General features: G+C 56.6%; 1 protein-coding gene across 1 annotated transcript in view; it reads right to left on the reverse strand.

The window, feature by feature from the left end:
• Nucleotides 1-5456, reverse strand: part of TBXA2R (thromboxane A2 receptor) — a 53664-nt gene extending 48208 nt beyond the window's left edge. The window contains exon 1 of the mRNA XM_030540712.1: nt 4981-5456. The gene's annotated coding sequence lies outside the window, so the exon portion shown is untranslated. The remainder of the gene's footprint in view (nt 1-4980) is intronic.
• Nucleotides 5457-6153: the final 697 nt, after the last annotated feature.

Genomic DNA, 6153 nt, shown 5'->3' on the forward strand with positions numbered 1-6153 from the left:
TATAGCTGTGTCTGGGTGCAAGGGAAATGGGGCCCATGCTATTTAACTGGATCGTGTCCTCTTAAGGCTCTGGGGTTTTGCTTGGTTGGTTTTCTCCACCACAAGCTCACTTCCTGCCCTCATTGCTTCAGAGCTTAAAAAAGGACCTGAACTTCGCGTTTAAGTCACTCCGAAAGAGAAATTCTGCTAGGCTCACGACCCTCTTTCCCCAGCTGCAGCCCATAAACAAGTCACAGTTTATTGTCATTCCTGATTAGCACCATAGCAGGGGCTTTTCTGGGGGCTCCCCACTGCTCAAATTTTCTGGGAAGAGCCTGCGGGAAGAGAGACAGATTGGACGCTGCACACTCTTGTCCAAATCTCCTACCGGGCAGTCAGGGTTGGCAGGCAGTCACCCCCAGAACAGGAGCACAGAGGCCATGCAATGAGCTGGGATGTTTAGTTCAGGTGTTTACAGAGCCTTGTCTGCACTAGACAGGGCCCAGTGCTATCCTGGCAAACCCTGCAGTGGAGACACAGCAAGAGGGCATCTGTGGCACGGTTTATCCCAGTGCCCAAACAGAACAAGTGATCCCAGCAAATGTAACTGAGGCCCCACCAGGGCTTTTCCAGCAGCGCCATGTCAGTTAGGACTGGGAGGTTTTTCAGCTGGCAAAACATTTAAGTGTCGACCTGGTCCAGTCTCCCTCTGCCTACCAGGACGTGCCATCCCCAGCACAGGGAGCCGGACACACGCTAGCTCTGCTCCTGCTAGCAGTTCCAGGGAGCAGTGTGGCAGCAGCACTGGGGGTTAGATGCCCAGGTACAAACCCGCCTGCCCCCCGGCTGCGTACCCAGTAGCAGTGTAGCCATGGCTCACGATAGCAACCTTGGTATGTGCCCCAGTGGAGACTCAAATTCCGTTGTGCTGGGCACTTGGAAATGGAGTCGGCCGCGGCCCATGCACCCCATCATAGCCACAGGTCACACTACCAGCAGCCAGCCTCGGTTTCCCTTCTTGGATTGTTTAAATAACACTTCCCTTGGTCAAAAATACCCCTCCTTGGGGACTAGGCTTTTAATATCAAATTAACTGCAAACAAGAGTCACAAATCCATTCCCAAGGCTTCACAAGACAAGGTTTCCCTTCCTCCTCCCCAACCTCCCTGCGTGGGGCAGCCCCTGGTCTGCAGCTTCCCTGCAGGAGACTTTCCTCACTTTGTGAAGACTCTCTGCCAACTTCCTGGGCACCCACCTGCTGCCCATTCTGGGGACTCCCCAGGCGTGCCTCTTGAGTGGTCAGGGCTGGCTAGTCCCAGCCCCTCGAGCCACCTGGTACAGCACCGCACGAGCACACAGCCCTGCCCCCAAACTGCTGACACGCTCAACAGCCCGGCCAGGTGGAGACAGGATCCGTAGCCCCATTTCACAGACCGGGAGCTGAGGCCCCAGGGGTGACACTGGGAGGCGGAAAACCTGGGCCTGACGCCGAGCCCCATGGCAGAGAGGGCCCTGTGCTTCAGAACAGCCAGTCCTTGGCTCTAGACCCGACAGTGACAAGGGGGACGCGTAACCCTGCGTGGGGTAGGCCAGCCCTGCCCCCGTGGGAGCTGTCTCACTCCCCTGCTGTCCCTTTGCATGCCGACAGAGTCATTCCCTGCACCCTGCTGGCTGCACCATGGCAGATCCTCACCCGGCTCAGCTCCACATGGACCTGAGTACGGAATGAGAACCAGCTCCTGCAGGCTGGGTGAGGAGGTGGCGGAGCAGGCCCCATGGCCCCCACAGGGACCTTGGCTAGAGTAGAACCGCTCAGCCCTGCAGTGCCCCAATGGAGCTCCATGCCCCAACCCATCGTTGCATTGCCCTGGGGCCAGCCTCCAGACAGCCCCTGCAAAGGGCCTGGGGACGTATTTGGAAGGATTGTTGTTATGACTTGTAATTGGAAGCTATCGCAAAGGCCTGGTTCTGCCTGGTTAGCTGGGGTTACTAGGACACACACACACGCACCCCGGAGCTCGTTGTAATGCAGTCCGTGCAAACTGCCAGCAGCAAGAACAGATCCGTTGCAGGTGAGACCTCACAGGCTGCCCTAAGCTGTGTTTCATTGCGGGCTGGCAGAGACAATGCGAACCCTGCCCGGCTCTTGGCGTCGGATCCCTGCCACGGACACGAGGCTCCACCTGCGCAGAGCCCGTTGCAGAAACAGGATCCCCGAGGGCAGAGTGTGACTCTCTGGCTCGGCAGCCCAGCGCAGAGGTGTGGGCGCTTTGCCGCAGGGGCTCCCTGTTTTTCTAATATCAATAAAACACAGAGCCAGGGTGAATTTTCACTGCGCTGCTGCAGCTGGTGTTGATGCCTTTGGCTTTGACAGACTCAGGTTTGTTTTATCAGCCACTGTGGGCTTTTCTAAATCGCTTTTCTTCCAATAAAGGCGTCGGTCGGGTGCACTGGACACCTCGTGCCACAGTTCTACTGGCTCCACTGGCACTCAGCTACTATGTGGATGGGCACCGACCGACAGAAAAGCCCAGAGAGCGAGTGTGAGCGTGAACGTGCGCATGTGCTGCCGGGATCTCTGGACGTTCCTCTCATGTCTCTGGTTTCTCTTGTGCCTCATTGTCCCTTGCAATGTTGCTGAGCACCCTGGTGACTTCAGGAGGCCCCACAGGCAGACGACCTCAAGGGACAGCACATCTTGGGCCGGATTCTGCTCTCGTTTCCACAGGTACAAAGGGGGAGCGGAGCCGGTGCACGTGCTCCAGGCCAACAGGAGAATCTGACCCCGGCCCCTGCAAAGGTCCTAGCTAAGGAGCAGCAAGTCAAGCCGGGGAGAGGCTGGGGTGGGCTGGCCCCTTCTCTCAGTTGCCCTCGCTGATGCAGGGCTTGGCCAGCCAGCGCCAGGTAGATGCCCATGATGGAGCTCCATAGAGCTCTCTGTCCCCAGCTCTCTGCAGGTCGGCCTGGGCCTGGGGGCAGTTCCTCCACCAGCCCTGGGGAAATGTCTCGTGGGCTCCTGGCCTGGCCGTGTCTTTGGGCCCTGGTGGCTAAGAGGGGAGTAGGACGTGGGCACTCGCTATGGGGAGGGAAGGCACTGGCAGGGGTCTCACCAGAGGGGAAGGAGACACCCCCCAAAGCATTCCTGCTCTGACCACTGCCCTCCACTGCCAAGCGAAAAATAAAGGCACAAAGGCATGACCAACTTGACATCCCCTCCCCTACCTGTGGGCTGGCGTCCTGCTCCCAAGAGGAGTCCACACCAGCCGTGACAGCCCAGCATGGTACAGCCTCAGCAGGAGCTGCCTGGCCAGGGCAGGAGACAGAACCAGCGTTTGGGGGCCATGTGCTGAACAGGGAGGGACCAAACCACAGACCCCAGAGGGTTCGGCCCCAGGTTCTTGTGCAGCCTGTCTCTGAACTGCCGAGTGCCAAACCTGCCGTACAAGCAGCAGGAGCCTGGCTTGGGGCTTTGATTTGGACTCATCTCTGGGGTCCTTTAGCCCTGGCCATTGCAGCATCTGACACATGCTGGGATCTGGCTTCCCGCTAGCCTGGGCCATCTCTCCCTCCACAGCCCGCGGCTCCGTCCTGAGAGGTACATCAGAGAGAAGCCACGCACACGGGCGAGCACACTGGGCTGTGTGGGTGAACCAGCCCTGTGGGCTCAGAGCAGCACAGCACTCGCTGCCCCTTGTCAGCCAGCCAGAGCAGCTGATGTCCTGCTCTCGTGCATCGGTCTGAGCCAAATCCTGCTCATCCCGGGGATACACCCAAGGGCAGCACTTGGCCCCACAGGCTCCATGGCCTTCAACCAGCCGGATCGCATCGAAGCCCATTACAGACAGCAGCCACACCAACCTCCCCCGGGAACCCTCCGTGCATCGTCCTCCATGGGGCATAGCCAAGTGCCTGCCTGCAATGAGCCACCTTGGCATTTCAAAGCCTGCACTGGGTCGCCAGCTTCCACTGGTACAAACCAGCCCCTTTCGCTCCGCTCGGCTGGTGGCTGCCGACCTCAGAACCAGAGAGAAAGTCTCCACTCTCTTGACCAAGGGCATCTTGCTGCCTAGATCCAGGGGCAAGCACAGAGGAGAACAGCAAAACTCCTTCTGGGGCTGGAGGGCTGACAGCCGATGGGAGATTACAAAAGCAAAATGTTTATGGTTTGGCTAAGAGACGACTCCAAGGGACATGATAACAGCCTGCAAGTATTTGAAGGTTGTAAGCGCTGAGGCTGGAGGGGGATCAGCTCATGCTCAGGGCTGCAGGCTGAAGTTAAGTGAAGGGAAATTCAGACTTGATACCAGGACGTATGTCCTGCGGTTGTGATCACTGTGGATTTGGAGTGACGGGACTTTTATAACAAAGGCTGGCAAAGCTTAAGGGAACGTGTCATAGGGAATAACCCTGAATAGGCCTTTTCCTCTTCAGTTGTTCGATTCCGTGGAGAGAGGGGCCAGAACAAAGCACATCAGAACTCGGTGGAAGTCTGGAATTGGCTCCAGACACAAACCATGCTCCTGAGCCCATCTTTAATTCAGCTACAGACAGACAGCTACAGCTGTGGTTAGCTTGCAAGAGACCAGCTACACACACAGCCCAGGCGGGCTGGTCACAAGCCACTTCCCCCAAACCCAGTCACTTCATCCCAGCCTCTGACAGAGCCATGCTGCTGATAGCCAGGCGGGCAGTGATGGAAAGAGACTGAATTCCTATTTATTTTGTATCTTTTCCATAAAAGGGAAAAGTGGAAGATCTTTATAGCTGGTGAGGAAGGGATGCCAGGCAGGGGTTGCCTACACACTTGGGTTCAGTCTCTAATCTCACACAGACTTGGTTTCTATCTGTATTTCCCCCCCCCCCCACAAACATCTGTTGTTAACTTCTATGCTGAGTGAAATTAACACGCCATGGCTGTAACTCACAATTAAAGTTTCTTTTTAAACGAAGCCCTTTTTCGTTTGCAACGCGCTGTGCCAATCAATTATATTTTCCACTTACCTTTGGCAGTGCTAGGTCCTAGGGGGATCCCTGGAAAGAAGGGGTGCGGTGCAATGAAGGAGAAGTGCTCCTGCTTGGCGGGTGGCTGGCTGAAGAACCTCTTTCCCAGCTGATGGAAGCACAGATGTGGGGGGGGAGAAATGACTGTGCAGAGGGGAGGAGAGACAGACCAAGAGAGGCTGCAGCTTTTTAACCGCTATCTTGGCTCCTTCCCCTGAGCCAGCGAGCGAGGCAGACGAGGGTCAGGGGTCAGCGATGGAGCCGAGGATGGGAACTGAAGCTGTGGACCAAGCAGGGAGGTGCATGGGAAGGCTCAGGCACACTCTTGGGGCTGTCCCACAGTGGTGACATGCCACCGCCTACAGGAAAAAGGACCCCAGACCCCTGGGCAGACCCTAGTGGAGGGTCCTGGGGGGCAAGGAGCTGGGAAATGACTCAGAAAGGCATCACAAGACCATAAATAGTTGCCCATCTGCAGCACAGGAGGGGGTGGGATGGAAACAGAGTGCACTACATAGACTGCAGAGCCTCATCCTGCAGAACGGAAGAGAGGCGTTCATTTCCCCTCACCATCCCCCAGCAAAAACAGCTGGTGAAAGCAGTTAAGGAACCAAGGTATCATAGCGAAGTACTGCTTTCCAAAGCGCCAGGAATCTCAAAGCACTTACCAATCACTCAGACCCCCTCCCTCAATGGGATGGGGAAGTATCCTTAAACCCATTGGGCAGAGGGGAAGCTGAGGCACAGAGCAGCTGAGGGCCTGATTCTGCAACTCTTGAGTAAGGATCACTCAGATGATCACAGGCTGCCGAATTGGGCCCCAGGTGACTTGTCTGAAGTCACAAAGTGAGTCCTGGCAGAGGGTGAGAACAGAACCCAGGAGTCCTGGTTCCTGTCCCCCACGTCCTGCCCCGTTGAAAACAAATGAGCAAAGGCCTGCTCCTGCTCACACTGAAGTCACGGGGAGTTTTACCAATGACTTCAGCGAGTTAAGGATCATGAATTACGCAGCCACCCTTCTGCACAAGCAGTTGGCGCTGTGATTAATTCCCTGGGAGAAGAGAGGTCGCTCTGTATGAGGCGCTGCACAGCCCAGGACGTTCAGTGACATCAGAATGGATTCTATGCCGATGGAGAAGAGACAGGTTCCGGGTGGGGTTGGAGTCTCTGTCC

The sequence above is a fragment of the Gopherus evgoodei genome, chromosome 22 (genome assembly GCF_007399415.2).
Source record: "Gopherus evgoodei ecotype Sinaloan lineage chromosome 22, rGopEvg1_v1.p, whole genome shotgun sequence".
In the NCBI taxonomy this organism is placed as follows: domain Eukaryota; kingdom Metazoa; phylum Chordata; order Testudines; family Testudinidae; genus Gopherus; species Gopherus evgoodei.